Source organism: Neofelis nebulosa, chromosome 3 (genome assembly GCF_028018385.1).
Source record: "Neofelis nebulosa isolate mNeoNeb1 chromosome 3, mNeoNeb1.pri, whole genome shotgun sequence".
NCBI classification, from domain to species: Eukaryota; Metazoa; Chordata; class Mammalia; order Carnivora; family Felidae; genus Neofelis; species Neofelis nebulosa.
The window spans coordinates 203,197,081-203,214,884 of NC_080784.1; the positions used below are offsets into that span (position 1 = coordinate 203,197,081).

General features: G+C 58.0%; 1 long non-coding RNA gene across 1 annotated transcript in view; it reads left to right on the forward strand.

Annotated features, from left to right (window-relative positions):
- Nucleotides 1-10,321: 10,321 nt before the first annotated feature.
- Nucleotides 10,322-17,804, forward strand: part of LOC131507880 (uncharacterized) — a 39,930-nt gene continuing 32,447 nt past the window's right edge. The window contains exons 1-2 of the long non-coding RNA XR_009259771.1: nt 10,322-10,558; nt 12,339-12,488. This is a non-coding gene — a long non-coding RNA (uncharacterized LOC131507880). The remainder of the gene's footprint in view (nt 10,559-12,338; nt 12,489-17,804) is intronic.

Below are 17,804 nucleotides of genomic sequence, written 5' to 3' on the forward strand. Positions count from 1 at the left end.
GAAGGAGAAAGGGAGCGGGGGCCCTAAATTCAAAAAGGGAAGCCAGGCGGCTGGTGCGGTTGGAGGAGCTCAGGCACGTCCTGACCCGCACTGAGCTCCCTGCTTATCTTTGAAATGGCTTAGGAGAGCTGAACCCCAACTTCCCCTGACGTTAACATCGACTCTCATTTTCCGAATAATCATTTTAGAAATTGGGGCACCAAGGGGCGCCTGGGGGGCTCAGTCGGTGAAGCGGCCGACTTCGGCTCAGGTCACCATCCCGCGGTCCGTGAGTTCGAGCCCCGCGTCGGGCTCTGTGCTGACGGCTCGGAGCCTGGAGCCTGCTTCGGATTCTGTGTCTCCCCCTCGGTCTGCCCCTCCCCAGCTCCCGCTCTGTCTCTGTCTGTCTCTCTCAAACATAAACATTAAAAAAAAAGAAAGAGAGAGAGAAAGAAAGAAGTAACTCACGTACATAGCACAAAATTCAGCACGCACAAGAGGTGTGTCCTCACAGGCTGGCCTCTCCACCAGCCTCCCCTGTCCAGGCTCTTCCTGGGAGGCTGGCACGGCCCCACTTCCAGGTATTCCTCTGACCCTGCCTCTTGCCCTTACCTGGGAATAGGGTTGCCAGGTAAGACACAGGACGCCAAGTTAAATTTGAATTTCAGATAAACAGTGAATACTTTTAGTATAAGTATATCTCAAACAACGTATGGGACATACTTATGTTAAAAAAAAAAATCGGGGGCGCCTGGGTGGTGCAGTCGGTTAAGCGTCCGACTTCAGCCACGTCACGATCTCGCGGTCCGTGAGTTCGAGCCCTGCGTCGGGCTCTGGGCTGATGGCTCAGAGCCTGGAGCCTGTTTCCGATTCTGTGTCTCCCTCTCTCTCTGCCCCTCCCCCGTTCATGCTCTGTCTCTCTCTGTCCCAAAAATAAATAAAAAACGTTGAAAAAAAAAATCGTTGTTTGATCTGAAATCCAAATTTCACTGGGTGTCCTGAATTCTATTGGCTAAAATTGGCAACTCTGGCAAGGCAGGAAGGAGGCCCCTGAGAGATTCTGCTTCGAGAATAAAGCCAGAGAGTCACCAGCAGAGCTGCTTTTGGGCCATGGCTGTGTTCCTGAGGATTTTCGTTTGGGTCCTTCTCTTCATATCTAGCAAATGGTGTCTACGTATCTTGTCTTTTTTTCCGTTTGTTCATTCCTTTATTCAACCCAAGAGGCCTCCTGTGTGCTGGCTGTGAGCCCCACGCCCGCTCTTCCCACGGGGCTGAGAGGCCCGTGGAACAGCGCCTCCCCGGGCACCCCGTTTTCGTCCCCGGAAGCGTCAGCCCCCAGGACGGCACCCCGTGTGCCCAGGCACTGCTGTATCCCGGTGCCCAGGGCAAGTTCTAGGACAAGCAAGCTCTCAATCGATATTTGGTAAGTAAGTGACCCTGAAAGTGCGCACAGAGTGTTAGCGGTGCCCTGCGACAGCAGCACGGTGATGGGGGAGTGCCGCTCAATTCAAAGCACCCCTTTCTTGGGTAATTTTACAGGATACACTCGAGGGGAGATGTGTTTATGCTAGATTGAGTCTCCCAGCGATACCCATGGAGTCCCTTGTCATTTTGTCTGTGAACACTGTCTGCTGTGCCCAGGGCATGGTGGGGGCGGGGGGTTCCGGAACCTCTTCCAGGCAAACGTCATCATGGGGCCCCCTGAAGGTGTTATACCTCCTGGGTTCCCTCGGCCTTTCCGCCCGCAGTGGTCTCCGCGCGGGGTCCTGGATCCTGAAGGCGAGCCCGTGCCTCCCATTTCCGCGTGTGTGGACAGTGAAGAAAGGCAGGGTGGGGAGGAGGGGCCAGAGCGGCCGTTCTCCGCGTGTGCGTGGAGCGCGTGATTTCGGCGGAGATGCAGACCGTGTCGTGGGCACGACGTGACATGTCCTAGAAGGGCCGCCAGCCCTGCCCCTCCGCGTGAGGTCAACACAAGGTCGCCAGGATCCTCCCTGGCCAGCCGCCAAGTGCTTGGTCAGCGGCGTGTTCTTGGCCGGAAGCTGGCGACTGGCACCTCGAAGCGTGTGCAGGAGGGGGGCTCTTGGGAGAAACGAGAAATTTGGCAGGAAGGAGGCCGGGCGGGGTTTTTACAGGCTGTGTTCTGTTGGGGTCCCATCCAGGCCCGTTTCCCTCCATCTGGTCCACACTGCCTCCCACACCTGGGTCCAGAAACCAGTCTTTCTGGAGACTAAGTGAAACCAAGACGTGTCCAGCCAGCAGGCATCCTGGGGCCACGGCCACGGCCACGGCTCTCGTGTGGGAGGGCGTGGCTGTTCTCTCAGAAAAGTGAAAGAGCTAAGTGGTGGTGTTTCCAGTCTCCCTTTAGGGACACAACGTGCTGCCGAGTCACCAACCCGTTACCCCATGACCCCCATGCCAGGGAGACAGGGGCTCATCTGTTCCTTTTTCGTCTGTCCAGCTTCCCTGACTTCTGGGAGTCCCCTTCCTTTCCACGTGACTCCTCTTAAGGTGGATATGAGGCTCAGAGAGGTTAAGTGACCTCCCTTAAGGCACACAGCTAGACTGGGAGCAGGGAGGCCTTGCAGAGGAAGACCAGGAGGCTGAACCCTGGCCCCAGAGCAGGGAGAGACCAAAGGCAGAGTCCTGACCTTGACCTAAGGGCCCTGCAGGTGGGAGATGTGGGGGTCACGAGTGGGACCCCCAAACACAACTAGAACCTTCGGTCAGAGGCAGAGGCAGTCCGATGGCGCCCACGGGCCCGAGGAGGGTTTTGCTGTGTGCGCGTTGCTGGGGCGGAGCGATTGCCGGGGACGCTGCTGGAGTCACTGGCCGGGACCCGGTGCCGCACGGGGACAAGGGCCCACAGGGGGTGGGGGGCAGCTCAGTGGAAGAGGAGAGGCCCGCCCGGCCCTGCACTGCCCTGCATGACGAGTCAGGAGAGAAACTGGCTGCTTGGTGTGGCTCCTGCAGGGCCACGGGCCTGCAGCCAGGACGTCCCGGGGGGGTGGGGGGGTGGCTGTGGGAGTGTGTGTGGTGTGTGTGTCCATGTGCACACGCGTGTGAGCTGCATGTGAGCTGGGCTGGCAGAGGAGGTGAACACAGAGGCACCGACACGGCAGGGCTGCAGGGGAGATCCTGGAGGGGCAACGGTGGGCGAGGCAGCCGGGCAAACGGAGGCAGGCTTCAGGCGAGTGGCCATGTTAGGATCTCAGGGATGGTGGCGGGGAGGGGGGTGAGGGGCAGACAGGACAGGGCTCTGGAGGGAGAGGACGGCTCAGCTCCCTCTCCCCGCGGGTGCGGGCACCGCCAGCGGCCCAGGGAAGGAGGCGGGCTGTGGGAGCCGCCTTCTGGGGGGCCCTGAAAACCTCGCGAGGCAGAGGTCTTGGCAAACAGCCCCTCGGAATTTAAGCCTGGGAGGATAGCAAAGAAGCAGCCCGCCCGCCACAGCCCTCCGGTCTGAGGCCGTGGTGAAGGGCGTGGATGGTCAGCACCAGCCACAGAGCCGCCCTCCCCACCGGACCCCTCCTCCGGGCCTGGAGGAAGCCAGGGAGGCTGGGGAGTGGAGGACAGAGGGACGTGGTGGACGCTGTGTGAGGGTGACCGGGGAGAGGCCGCTGTGGACGGGGCCGATGGCCCCACGCAGCCGGCTTGACAAGGTCATGGACCTTGGGGAAGCTGACTGCCCTGGCCGGGCGCTTTGTCCAGCTTTTTCCTCTCACACATCAGGAGGCTGGAGACCTTGCTGTGTTGTGCGGTCTGTCCTCCCGGCCCAGGGCGCTCTCAGCTCCGACCGGACCCTTGCCCAGCCCCTCCCTGGGCTCCTGCCTCCATTCTGATCCCTCCTGCCCACCCTCCACACAGTTGGAAGAGGATGAGTTGCCTATCCAACATTCCCTTCCTTCTTTACACCAACCAGAACCCTGATGCTCCCTTGTGTCGGGGCAGCACTGTGGCCCAATAAAGGACAGACTCCCAGGCTCCCTTGTGCTTTGGGTGGCCATGTGGCCCAGTGCTGCCCTAGACATCTGAGTGCATTTCTGGGCGGGGCCTCTGGGACATACTTAGACTTTTCCTTCCTGCCTGGAATGGTGATATGATGCCTGGTGTTCTGGCAGCCATCTTGTGACTATAAGGGGTGGTGGTGGGGCGGGGGCGGGGGGGGATACTACGTGCTGCGGATCCCAGAGCAAGAAGATAGAAAAAGCCTGAGTCTCTGAACAAATTCTGGAACTTCCTGATGAGCCCTGGACTGCTGCTATCTAGCCTGCTTGCTGAAAGGGTGGTGGGAGAACCTCCCAGAACCTACCAGGGTAGGGAACGGCCTGTGAAAAGGAATGGAGATCAGAACATAGCTAGAGAGTCTGGGGAATGGGATGCGTCCTGTATTCTTTCTGCCTCTTTGCCTGAGGCATTCTGCTCTGTTCCTCCTGGCCCTTGGTTTCCCTGAGGGAGCACTCTGGGATGAACTCGGGACAGAGCAGCCTCACCCTCCTCCTGTTGCCAGCCCCCTCCTCCAACTCTGGCCCCTCTGTGACCCTGAGGGCCCCGCCAGCCTCTGTGATGACTCTGAAACCCCTCTGACTCCTCTCTTCTTCCCAAGTGGAGGTGAAGCCTCTGCCCCCTTGGCTGCTGCCTGGGTGTGCGGGCTCCTGGCTCCAGGGCACGGCAGCTGCCCAGAGAAGGGGTGGGTGGGCATTTACTGCGGGGCCGCAGGGTTCCCAGGCCCCCAGTGTCCCCAGGCTGCCCAGGGGCTCCCGTGGGCCAGGGGCTGTGGTCCGGGCAGGTAGGGGTGAAGGTTTGCTGCTCAAACACCCCATGACTGAAACGCTGGGCAGCCTGCCTCTGTGTCTCATCCCTGCACACGGACAGGACTTACCCGTGGCTCGGAGGGACACTGCCACAGGCCACAGGTGTGTGTGTGCTCTCTGTACGCTCTGCAGGTGATGCCTCTGCCCCAGCTACCCCCCCTCCCCCCTGCACGCAGCCTGGCTGCCCCCTTGGCCCCGGGACCTGAGCTTCCTGGATGTTGGAGGGGCTTCGCAGCTCTGGCCCCTGAGGCCTGCTGCTCCCTTGTGTGGCCCTTGAACTTCTTCCTGGATCTGTGTTGCAGCCCGGACTTCACAGTGAAGAACTTCCACCACCTTCCTTGGGGTGCCAGTGATACACGTCTTGGTGTTCCTGGCTGGGCTTCCCCGGAAGCCAACTCCAAGGTGGAGTATAGTGTGCCAGAGGGTTACTGGGGAGTGCTCCCTGGGACCCAACTCCCGGGAAAGGAGGGAAGGAAGCAGATTCGGCAGATTCGACCCTCTGGTGGGAGCAGAAAGTCCACACATTCCCCCGCCTCCCCCGTGCCCTTCTGAGGGCCCGCCTGCCTCCCAGCGAGGGTCCCGAGGGCCTAGGGGTGTCCAGGGAAGCAGCGGCCAGCACCACCGAGGCCCGTTTGGGGGCTCTGAGTGTGGAAGATGAGGTAACCCTTCTGTGCAGCTGCTTAAAAACCGGAGACAGATTTTTTGGGCCCGGAAGCAGGACGTCGTAAGTGACACCTCCAGAAATGTGGACTTGGCTGAATGGAAAAGGCGGGGGGGGGGGGGGGTGTTGTGCAATGCGGACTCATCACGGGTGGGAAAGCTGGTGACCCAGGTCCTGCAGCGGTGAGGTCTTCCAGCTCACTGTCCTCTGCTGTGCTTTGGGACGACGGCCACGTGCTGTCTGGGGTCGTAGCGTGGGGGACGTGGACAGAAAGGTTCAGAATGTTGGCTGGTTCCTTGGGGATCGTAGAGAAGGCCCGCCTGAGAGGTGTGGACTGGGGTCAGACCCAGCCTGTCTCTGAGGAGATGGAAAGCCCAGCTGGCATCTATGTGACCAAATATCCCAGCACCTAGGGCCCTCCAGAGCCGAAAGGGCCAATGTTTTTCCACCCCAAGCTGACACGGTGTGGACAGCCATGGGGGGGCTGATGTCCGGTTCTTCTCCGGGGCTCTTGAGACAACCGCCAGTAACCATCTGGTTGAGGGGACGTTTCTCTCTGGAACTTGGCGTCTTGAATGATCTCAGGACAAAGGTGACTGGGCCAGGGCCAGGGCAGTGGGCAGAGCACAGGGCAGGGGACACTCAGAGTCTTGAGGCTTTGAGCCTAAGCTTGGACGAGAATGTTCACTGTGGACACATGCACATGGAATGGACTGGAAGCTTGCTAGATTTTTGAGGGAATTGGATTGCCATGAAACCCTGGAGCTGCCTGTTCAGCCCCTAAGGCTGTCCCCAGCTCCCCAGTTGCACCAGGAGGAGGTGGGCGGTGAAGGGGGTCGGCCCCCAGGAATGAACGGCATTCTCTCCAATGCCTGACCCAGAGGTGGACGTGGAGATTTGTGGGCCAGCAGATTCCCCTCTCCAGCGAGCACCGGACTGGGGCCGTGGAGGACAATGGACAATGGCTTGTCTCCCAGGGGCAGGACGGCGGGGGCCAGATTGGCTAACGAGGAAGTATTACCGCTTGGGCTTGACGGTTGGCATGAACCGTGTGAGTTTCCTGTTTGGTGGGCTCTAGCTGGGGCTGCTACCGTGACCACAAGTCCCACAGCAAGCTCTGGTGACACCAAGCATCTTGCAGTGCGGCTCATCCCTGCCTTTGTTCCTTTCCTGTGGTTACGCTATCTGCCCGGAGCGTCTTCTGACTTTCTTCTCATATGTGTTGTTTAAGGCTCAGTCCACATGTCAGCTCCTCCCAGAAGCCTTCTCTAGCTCTTTAGGATTTCCTCTGAGCTCTGAGTATACCTCCAAGCAGTTATTGTACCATGTGGTCATTTTGTATCAGTCAGCTATTGCTGCGGTGATGCTGTGTAACAAATCACCCCCATATTTGCTGGCTTACCACAGGAAATGCTTGTTTTGTCACTCCTAGATCTTCAGGATGACTGCAGCAAGTCTGGCCAAGGCTGTGGGCCAGCAGGGTTTGGCTCCAGGCCTTGGGTCGGTTTCAGGTCCCCTTCAGGTGTCTTGTTCTGGGTGCTTGGCTCACGACAGATCACCAGAGCACAAGAGGCCAAGTCTCAAAATGCAAGTGTATTTACGGCCTCTGCTCTCATGATAGCCTCTGACACACCGTTGTCCCCAGCCAAGGTCTGCGGGCCAAGAAGTACCCTCCAGGCCTGTGTCTGAGTCTTGTGTGGTCCGAGTGCCAGTGAAGAGTGGCTGCTCAGAGTCTGTGAGGATCAGAGGCCCCCACCTGGGACCACCTGCTTGGCTGCTGCTGGCCTTGCCAGTGCTGGAGCCGTCCACACAAGACCTCTTCCACTGGGGACGTCTTTAATTAAGTAATGTTTCTTCCTCCTTGTGCATCTAACTGATTGAGTCCCTCTGGTAGACTACCTGTCTGATCTAGAAAGCAAATTCAGGGGCGCCTGGGTGGCTCAGTCGGTTGAGCGTCCGACTTCGGCTCAGGTCACGATCTCGCGGTCCGTGAGTTCGAGCCCCGCGTCGGGCTCTGGGCTGATGGCTCAGAGCCTGGAGCCTGCTTCCGATTCTGTGTCTGCCTCTCTCTCTGCCCCTCCCCCGTTCATGCTGTGTCTCTCTCTGTCTCAAAAATAAATAAACGTTAAAAAACAAACAAACAAAAAATTTAAATAAAAAAAAAAAAAAAGAAAGAAAGCAAATTCATCCTCCTGAGGCAGAAAGGAGTCCCAAGAGTTTAATTCCTTTGTCCCAGGACACAGTGGCATGGCACACCCAGCAGGTGCTTTATCAGCGTTGGCCCAATCGAAAGGCAGGCGCTCAGCGGGGTCACTTTCCTTCCCTCTGGTGGCGCCCCTTGGAGCAGAACCCCTCCAGGGCCCCCTTCCCCTCATTTCCTTCTCTGCTTCCTCCCTGCTGGCTCACCCCCTGCTCTGGCCTCTTCCCTACTGGCGGCCACACGCCTTCTTTTTCTGAGTGCATCATTTCTCCCAGATGCCGAGACTCGGCGAATGAGGTTGCCAGAAACACAGGCTGGAAACCAGAAATGTTTTTTTCAAGAAGAAAGAGGATTTTAAAATCTTGGCGTGAGAGTCTTGCTCAAGGAGACAGCGAATAGCAAATCTTCCTTTGGAACTTAGAGTCTCTCCAGCTCCCCAGTTTGGACGCATTCAAAAGGGGGATTCTTCGGGGGCTTGAAGGGATTTTGTTTTGACCTGCACCTTTGCCCTCACCTCTGAGCCTTGGTTCATACTTTTCCCCTTTCAGGGAAAGACCTTTCCCTGCTCTAAAGGCCCCTGGCTCCGATTCACCCTTCATGGCTCAGTGCAATGCCTCCTCCTCCATGAAGCCTCCCTGAACCCTTCAGCCTTTCTGTGCCCTCAGTGCTCACTGGTGAGGGGCGAGTAAATGAGTGTGGACGGCACTGGGTTCAAGTCCAGGCCCTGCCAGCTGTGCGAGCTTCAGCAGGTCCCCCAGCGCCCCTGGGCCTCACTTGCCTGCCGGCACAACGGGGATGGGTAAGAGCAGCACCTCTTTCGGGGGTCCTGGAAGAACCCAACCACACCCACCCCGGAGGGCCTGGCCATGGCAGGTGCCAGGGACCGTTGCTTCTCCACGGCCGTCCCAGGGGTTCTGCAAATGCCTCATGCCCTTCCACACCCCTAGCAGCCTGCTCAGGCTGAGAAGAGGCTTGTAGTGAGCCCAGCTTGGGGGACGCCACCCGCGGATGCAGGAGTTTCTGGGCTCTGCCTCCCCCGCCAGGGTCTCAGACCTACCCTGTAGTTTCCCTGAGACCCTGGGAAAGCTTGGCTTATGTCTCCCCCTGCTCCTGCGGAGAGCTTACTTCACTACCCACAGACAAGGATTGTCCTCTGGCAAAGGCTTTATTTAAATTAATGTCCCATAAAAAGATGGGATGTCACTTGCCCAGCCTCGGCAGCCGTGAGACGAGACGGCCTTAAAGCTAGTGACCCGCTCCCTGGGTTTGAAGCATTACAGAAACATTTTGCTGGTGGGTGTACAGGTCTCTCCCTTCAGCAGGGATGATTCTGGCCGGATCGCACCCGGGCGCTAACTCTCTTCTCACACTTGGGGTGGCAGGATGTAGCGAAACAGCCCTGGGTTTGGTGTCTGTCTGAATTCCTGCTGTGGCCCTGACCAGCGGGGGGCTGTGGTGGTCGCTTCCCTGGGGAGGGGAAGCTGTGTGCACCAGCCGAGATGGTGTGGGCCCTGGCTGGCTCCGAGGATGCCAGACCCCTCTCTTGGGCCCCTAACTACCTGGTCCAAGTGAACTCCCTAAAGTGCCAATTTTAAAAAGGAAATTTTATTTATTTTTGTTGTTTATTTATATTGCGAGAGAGAGAGAGAGAGAGCGAGTGCACAAATAGGGGAAAGGAAGAGAAAGAGAATCTCTGGGATGACAGCGTGGAGCCCAATGCAGGGCTCGAACTCACAAACCCTGAGATCATGACCTGAGCTGAGACCGAGAGCAGGACGTTTAACCGACTGAGCCACCCAGGTGCCCCCACCGAGGTGCCAACTTTACTAGGGGACTCTTTTGGTCAAAATCTCAGGACTTTAAAAATATAATCAACATTCTTCTCCTTGGCATTGAAGTCCCTCTGGGATCTGACCCCTGCCCGTGCTCCTGCCCTGTGACCTTGGTGTTCCCACCCACGAGGGGGTGGTTACCTCTTGGAGCCCCAGCCTCTGCCCCACCTTCTCTCTCATCTCTGTCTCCAAACACTCCCTCCTTCCTGTCTTGGCACCTTTGCTCATTGGCAGACAGGACTGGGTTCAGACTCTTCTCTGGATCATCAGGGTTCTAAGTAACCCAAATCAACTCTGGCTGATTTAAGCAGAATATGAGTTTGATAAAAAGGCAGGTGAGCCGCCACGGAATTGGCTGGAGAACCAGGCTGGGGGGCTGTCGGGGCACCTTGGGCTGAAGGCAACAGCAAACCCAACTCGAAGTCAGAAAAGAAGTTCGGTTCCCTGTTAACAAGCTGAAGGCCAAGGGGAGGGCCTGGGGGGCCGGAGGGTGGGTGTTCATTCAGGGGCTCCGTGATGGACGCCTAGGGCCCAGGCTTGCCATCTGCTCTGCCCGGTCTCCGGGTGCTCGCAAAGGTGGCTGGCGCGTCCCGTCCCGTCCCGACGCGTAGGGGAGCCCGTCGAGCCCTGTGAGTCGGGGTTCGGGTTAGGGCTCAGCGCGGAGGTCAGCCAGTCCCGGGAGTTAGAGAATTTGCCGCCATCCCCTGGGCGGCCCTCTTCTCACTCTCATTGGTCAGACGGGCGTCACCTGCCTACGCGTCGCCCAATCACGGGCAGGATGCGGGCCAATCAGAAGGCTTGTCTATAGCCGGTGGGCTTGCAGGTGCACCCGGGTGGAAGCCGGTTCGGCAAGACCTCGCGGAGCCTGGCGGTGGCGCGGGGACTCGGGAGCCGGCGGTCCCACCCCGCGGCGAGTGTCCTAGCAGCTCTTGGCTCACTCGCTGAGCCTGGACGCCACCCCAGTGCCCACCACCTGGGGAGTGGAGGGGTCAGCTCTGGAAGGTCCTCGGCAAGGCGCACCCGCACAGCCCCGCGCCGGGACGGGGAGACCTCGACGACGTGGCAGTAAGAGACGAAAGTAGGTGTAAAAGAGCCTGAAGTGCAGAAACAGGCTTGTTTCTTACAAATCTGAAAACAGAGGGAGCGCGTGCCTTTCGGCAACGGCTGTGGACGGCAGGAGGCCGTCCGGGGGCCCTGGGGGCAGGCACTTGGCCCCACTTATCTCTGGGTCCCACTGGCAGCCTCTGGGGGCCATCTCTGGCCCAGGTTGATGCCAAGCGGGCGGCCTGTCTTTGGGTCTCAGGGCTGGAAGCGTCCCCTCCCCACCGAGCCTCATTCTTGCCGTGTGGAGGCAGACGGAACTTATGTTCTTCGTTCTCTGTGCGGACTTGAACTCTTTGTCACGTAGCCCTTTCTAGCAATCTATTCGGCTCACTGATTTATCTTACTGCCTCCCCTAGAAACAGGGCTCCTCAACTCTGGGTGCTACTGGCCTTTGGGGCAGGTAAACTGCCTGCTCGGGGCCATCCTGTGCATTGACGACCCTGACCCCCACCCCCTGGATTGCCAGTAGCACCCTGACCCCAGGGTTATGGAAAAACTGTCTCCAGACATTGCCAAGTGTCCTCTGGGGCACCGCCACCCCCCCCCCCCCCCCCCCCCCCCCCCGTTTGAGAACCACGGCCCTGGGACCGCAGCATCCTGGGGGCAGGGAGTTTGGTCTGGTTTGTTCACTGAGGTGTCCACCTCTGCCCCTGCCCCAAGGAGAGGGTCTGGAACCTGGGGGGCGCTAAATGCTTGCAGAGTGTTGCCGAGTGAATGGAATGCTTCCTAGATCCCCTGCAGAGCCAGCGGGAGCTGTTGTCCCATTTCCCAGGTGAGGGAAATGAGGCTCCGGAAGGCGGAGCCTGCCGCAGGTAAGCGTGTGGGTAGCGGGTGCCAGGAACAGGTCACGGGTGACCGTGCCTTTGGTGCCCCAGTGCAGGGGGAGCCTTCAGTTAGTGGGTGCCAGGGGCAGGGGTGGGGGTAGGGAGCCGGTGGTCCAAGGGCACGAACTGTGAGCTGTAAGATGAATGAGGCCTGGGGGGCTCATTCGGTTGAGCATCCAACTTCGGCTCAGGTCACGACTTCGCGGTTTGTGGGTTCGAGCCCCGCGTCGGGCTCTGTGCCGACCGCTCGGAGCCCGGAGCCTGCTTCGGATTCTGTGTCTCCCTCTCTCTGCCCCTCCCCTACTCACACTCCGTCTCTCTCTCTCAGAAATAAATAAACATTAAAAAAACTTAAAAACAATGGTGATTATAGCCGACCACACTGTTGTGACACCATATTGTACCAGTGACATTTGCTGAGTGTAGAGCTTACGTGTTCACACACACACACACACACACACACACACGCACCGTGAAAAGGGGAGGTGATTGATGAGCTGGTTAGTTAGTTGGGGTGCCCTTCCACAGTGGATCTGCGTGTCCAGTCATCATAGCGTATGCTTTAAATATCTTACATTTTGTCGGTCCTATCTCAGCAAAGCCGAACAAACCCCCCCCCGCCCACCCCGACCAAGTGGAGATTTTGGGGGGATGCTGGCATGGAAAGCCAGGGGACGGTCTGGACCCGGCCCCTGGAGGCAGAGCCTGGGGCAGGTCAGCCTGCCTGTTGGGTGCAAAGCCCCTGCCCCCGGCTGGAGGTGCTAGGCCCCTCTGAGAAAGTCTCCTGGCTGCCCGAGAGGCTGGGCGCCGATTGACGGGTTCTGGGAGACCGGCTGCAGTCAATCTGAATCAACTTGGGGCCTGATTTGAAATTCAAATCCTGGCTACACAGAAAATTAATATGAATTTCGTATTCTGTTACTCTCGCAGACCCAGCCGTGTCTCTGCCCGGCTGGGCCCCGGGGCGCTGCAGGCTCCCCTGCCGACGCCCGCCCGCCTCCTGCTCCCCCGTGGCCCCCCGCGCTCTAGAACGGGGGGCTTCGCAGGAGAACGGCTGCTCTCTGGATATTTCACCTGCAGGTAAGCCACAAAACAGAACGGTGGAACGACTGGGGCCAGCCTCCCCCGGCAAAGGTGAGGCGGGAGCATCTGAAATGGGGTGTCCGGGCAGAGCCTCACCAGTGCCACCCGCATTTCCGAGCAGCCCGAAGGCCTGGCCTTTGGACGGAGGCAGGGGCTCTGGGGATTGGGGAGGAAGGGACGCTGGCCAGGCCTGGGCAGGGCAGTGGGCCCTGTGGGCCACCTGTCCCCATGAGGAAGGGGGGGAGCCACCTGCTGGAGGAGGCTCTCCGACCCTCGCATCTGGGGCTGGCACATCTGCCTCCATTGCAGCAGGGCCCCGAGTACGGCCTGGCTCTGGGGTCTCTGTGCTGCTCCTTCCTGCAGTGGGTCAGGGCTGTGCCAGGACCCCACCCCCAGCCCCGTCCTCCACCCCTTTTCTGTCCAGCCCCACAACGAGAACCCAGCCACTCCCACACTCTGTAACCTCCCGTGGCTCCCTATTGCCCGAGAGGCATTAAGGCCTGGGCTTGGTGGTGGTGGTGGTGGTGGTGGTGGTGGGAGGTTAAATCCTGGCTCGATCAGTGTATTAGCCTAGTGGCCTTGAGCAAGTTTCTTAGTCTCTTTGTGCCTCGGTTTCTTCTGTCCAGGGAGATAAGAGCACCCAGCTCTCAAGGTGTTGGCAGGTCAAGTGCACGTGTGTGTGAAGCTCCAGGACACGTCTGGGCCTAACCTGGGGCCCGTCCACCTCCCCAGCCTCCCTCCTTGCCCGCCTCCTCACACTCCGGATGAGGCCGAGGTCCTCTGGCCCTGCCCTTGCCCGTGCTCAGCTCCGCCCAGCCTCCCCCCTCCGCGGTTCCCTCTGCCGGCCTTCTCCTTCTCCTTGTCTGCCTGAGCCCGACGCATCCTGCAAACATCTGCTCGGTTCTGTCCTAAGAAGTGTCCCGGCCCTGCGGGCGGCCAGGCATCTCCTGCCCTTAGACCCGCTGCCCCTGTGCGTGGCTGTCACCGAATGGCCGTCTGTGTCTGTCAGACTGTGGGCTCCTGGGGGACCTGGGCTGGCACATACTCATATTTACTCTCTGTGCTCCCAGCCTGGCCCCGCGCTGTTTGGGGAGCCTGTTTCCTCCTGCCTGGCTCGGCCCTGCTGATCTTCAGGGCGTGCCCGCTGGGGTGTCTCTGAGCCTCCCGGAAGCCCACCGGCATTCCCAGTCCCCACAGCTGGGGGATTTGGCCTGGGCACCTAAGCATAGGGCCCCTCCCCAATGGCCCTGCCTCCTGGGCCCAGCGGTAGAGGGCTGGGCATCCTCTCGGCGTGCAGATGTGGCTCTGAGCTCTGTCCTGGGCTCTGCGGGACGTGCAACCTTTCCCAGAATTGCATGACTGACTGTGATCGTCTTTGTTACTGTTGGGAGGCCGTTTGGCGCGTGGGAGGGGGGTTGTGTCTGAGGCAGCCTTTGTCCGTGTGCTCCATGAGGCAGGGTCCAGAGCCCGGGGCTCTCTGTCCCTGCTGTGTACCCACCCACTGCCAGACCCACAGTAGGTGCTCACTGATGAATGGATGAAGACATCAGTGGGCTTTTCCCAGAAGTCAGCCTTGCTGAGCCTTACCCTGCCGAGTGCCTCCCAAGTGGCATCCGGGCCCAGGGCGGGGCGCATTTGGCACCTCGCTGCCCTCCAGGCTGAAGTGCCTGGACCTCGGCCCGTGGGTACAGAGCTGGCTCCCTTGGGGTGCAGTCCCCGCTCCCCTCAGGGCCCACTGATAGGTCCGCAGTCAGCCTCTCAAATACACGACCTGGGCACCCGCCTCCCAGGCCACCTGCTGGGTGGGCCGTGCTGGGGGCTCTGGCCGCCACAGGAGGGTGATGGGTGGCTGGCCATCTGTCGCTCATTTGTCTCTGTCCTGCCGCCTGCCCCCCCTCCCCCCACCAGCCACCAGTGCTTTATTTACGGCCGGCTTGAGGGGCTTGCTAAATCCTTCCAGGATCAGGCTCCATTTGTCAGCCTCGTCTGACGGGGGCTGACCAGGGCCTCATCACTCTCCTGTCCTAGCTTCCCTGCTCCCCGTCTCCTCCAGCCTTTCCGGTGAGGGAAGGGGAGCCCGAGGGGAAGGAAAGGAATTTTTATTAATGGTTGTAATAGCACTGACTTCTCAAGGGCTCATCTGTTTCCTCCCCGACAGTTCTACGGGGCAGGCATGAGCATGCAGAGAAACAGAGAGGTTGAGGGGCCTCCCGATGTCACACAGCAAGGAGTCAGGGATGCTGAGGTTTGAACCCAGGCAGCCCGGTCCGTGGTCTGTGCTCTTCAGACTCCGCCTCACTGCTTTAGTACTAGACAGAAGCCGTGTCGGGGTGACAGAGGAGAGGCCCTCCCCCAGGCAGTCACTTAGCAGGTGTTTCTGAATCCCGGGGCACTGGGGACACAGAGAGGATACCTGTCAAAAACATGTCATTTATCCATTCCGTTAATCTTCTGAAGTCAAGTACATATAAGCAAGGTGCTGTCACTAGCCCCATTTTATGAATGAGGAAACAGGCACGGGGGTGTTAAGAGACTTGCTCAAGGTCACACAGCGAGGAAGTGGGGAAGACGGGGTTTGCCAGCTGTCTCGGAGTCTGGCCGTCACCACGCAGCGCTGTAAGATCCCCAGGGAGCACAGAGGAGTCTGAGCACAGATAGAAGCCTGACAGGCTGACCTGTGGAGGGACGGCCGTCCTAGGAGGAGACAGCAGAAAGTTCCCTGCGTGGAGGTCTGGGGGTGCCCAGTCCCCACCAGTGACACACTTAACCCTCATGCCCCACCACTGCCTCACTGGCTGCAGGGCACACAGTGTGAGTGGGGTTGGCCCTTGCCCTCTGGGGCTCCTCTGGGACAGGCCCAGCTGCCGGCCACCTGGCGCTGAGGCCCTGTGGAGCACTGGGCGTGGAGTCATCTATTCCCCTGGGGACCATCTGGATCCCAGGTGGAGTGGGCTGGGAACCAGGCACCCCTGCTATTGGGGATGCAAATGCCTTGGTTGGCGGAGCCTGGGACTGAGGCCCGCAGGTGCCCACCCCAGCACCTCCCCAGGCCCCGGGCCTTCCCATCCGCCCCGTTTCCCCTCACTCTAGCCACCATGGACTCGCTCCCCTGTACTGTCTTGTCTGATAGAGTTTAGATTTGCCATTGGAGGCCTTATGTCACTGAACCATTGAAAAGTCATTCTTAAGTGCTCATATGAATTTCAGCTTTCACCTCCCCTCGCTCATTACCCTCCGTATGCTTCCAAGGCGCTGGGCTGAAGAGAAAGACGGGGAAGAAGAGTTTATGGTGGGGAGAGAGTGTTTGCAGAGGGGCAGGAGGCTTGAGACTTTTGCCACCCATGTGCTGTGTGACTCTGGATACATAACCTCTCTGTGCATCAGGGCTCTGGGTTGGAGAAACCTATGGGTGTGGGGAAGGTCGTTGACCCCACTGTACAAAAACACCCTAATTTCTCTGTGCCTGAGGACCTGTGTTAGTTTTTATCCAGTAGGGTCACATTATGGGGACATCTCCTTGCTATCCTGTCCTCTGTGACCGTGGACCCTACCCCCAGCTCAGCCCTTCGTATAGGGTGGTGTTTTCCTAAGTGTCATACACGTTCCACTGGGTGTGCAGGACGCTGGGGCCCAAGATGACAGCTTCAGGGACACAAGGGAACTACTTGGGCTGTTGGAGATGCTCTTTATCTTGGCTAGTAGTGGTCACGTGACCACATGTATTTGTTAAAATTTGTACAACTGTGCACTAAGAAGGGTGAGCTTAACTGTGTGTGCGTGTGTGTGTGTGATATCTTCGTTAAGGATACTTTTTTAGAAGTCTTGTGCATGTTTGTTAGAGTTACTTCTAGGTAGTTAATATTTTTTGTTGATACTATTGCAGGGTATCTTTTCAAAATTACATTTCCTGCTTATTGCTGGTGTATAGAAATGTAATTGTGATATTTCTAAGTAGAGCTTACGCCCAGAAATGGTTTTGAATTCTCTTAGTGCTTCTAATAATTTATTTGATTGTAGATCTCTTTTGGGTTTTCTAGGTAGGTATGTTATTTTTTGAAATTTTTAAAAATGTTTATTTTTTGAGAAGGAGAGAGAGAGAGAGAGAGAGAGAGAGAGAGAGAGAGAGAGACAGAGCATGAGCAGGGGAGGGGCAGAGAGAGAGGGAGACACGGAATCCGAAGCGGGTTCCAGGCTCCGAGCTGGCAGCACAGAGCCCGACGCGGGGCTCGAACCCACTAGCCGCGAGATCATGACCCGAGCTGAAGGTGAACGCTTAACCGACCGAGCCTCCCACAGGCGCCCCCCTCTAAGAACAACTTTTGCCGCACTTTGCAAGTTTTGACATACGGCATTTTCATGACCACCTGATCCCAGGAATTAAGAGCATCCGTGTTCTTCCTGGCCCCAGGAGATGAAGTCCATTTTCTGGAAGAGAGAAATTGGGGAAGTGGTATTGTTAGTGCAGGTGATGCAGGCCCTGTCAGGGCTTTCAAGAGGCCTCAGAAGAGCTGTTGTATTGTCTTTTGTGTTTTACTTTGGTCGGACGCAACATTTGGGAAGGAGCAAGTTGCAGAATTATGCTTTATGTCACCTGCCATCTTGTTCTGCCTGTGACCGGAAGTTTCCACCAGAAGTTTCCACACCTGCGGCTTCTTGGGAGTCAGAGTTGAGGGAACACTGAGAATGGAGTTGGAGACTAGGGCTGTGAGCAGCCCCTGAAAGGTGTCCACACCTCGGTCCCAAGGTCCCACGTGGAGCTCCGTGGGCACGGCCACCGCCTGGCTTTTAGGCAGCTGAATTTCAGCAAATTTGGGAAGTGACTTACCCCTTTTTATCAAGAGCCTTTCAGTTGTCTTAGGAATCCCACTTTGGGGACTGGAGGCGGGAAAAAGAATTCGGACAAAGAGGTAAATAGATGAGATGTTTATCAGAATCATTTACGAGAGTAAAAATCCAGAAGTTGAGGGTAATGAGTTCTTCTGTATCGACCTGTTAAAAGAAAAATGCTGGTGATGAAAACTTTTAATAAGAGGCTGAAATGCTTATGGTTACGTTTTAAGTGAAAAAAGCAAAAGGCAAGATTACGCATACCATGTGATGTGTGTGTGTGTGTGTGTGGAAAAATTACGAATTGAAAACATCCAGAAGAAATATGCCCGCACGTGGTCAGGCAGGTCCCCAGCTGGTGAGACTTACCACCGTGTATTTCCGCCAATATACCATTTAGGAAAAGAGCGGTGTCAGGGCAGCCTGGTCACGCAGCAGGAGAGGTCGCTCATTTCCAGCGAGGTCTCAGTGCCGGTGTGTGTGGAT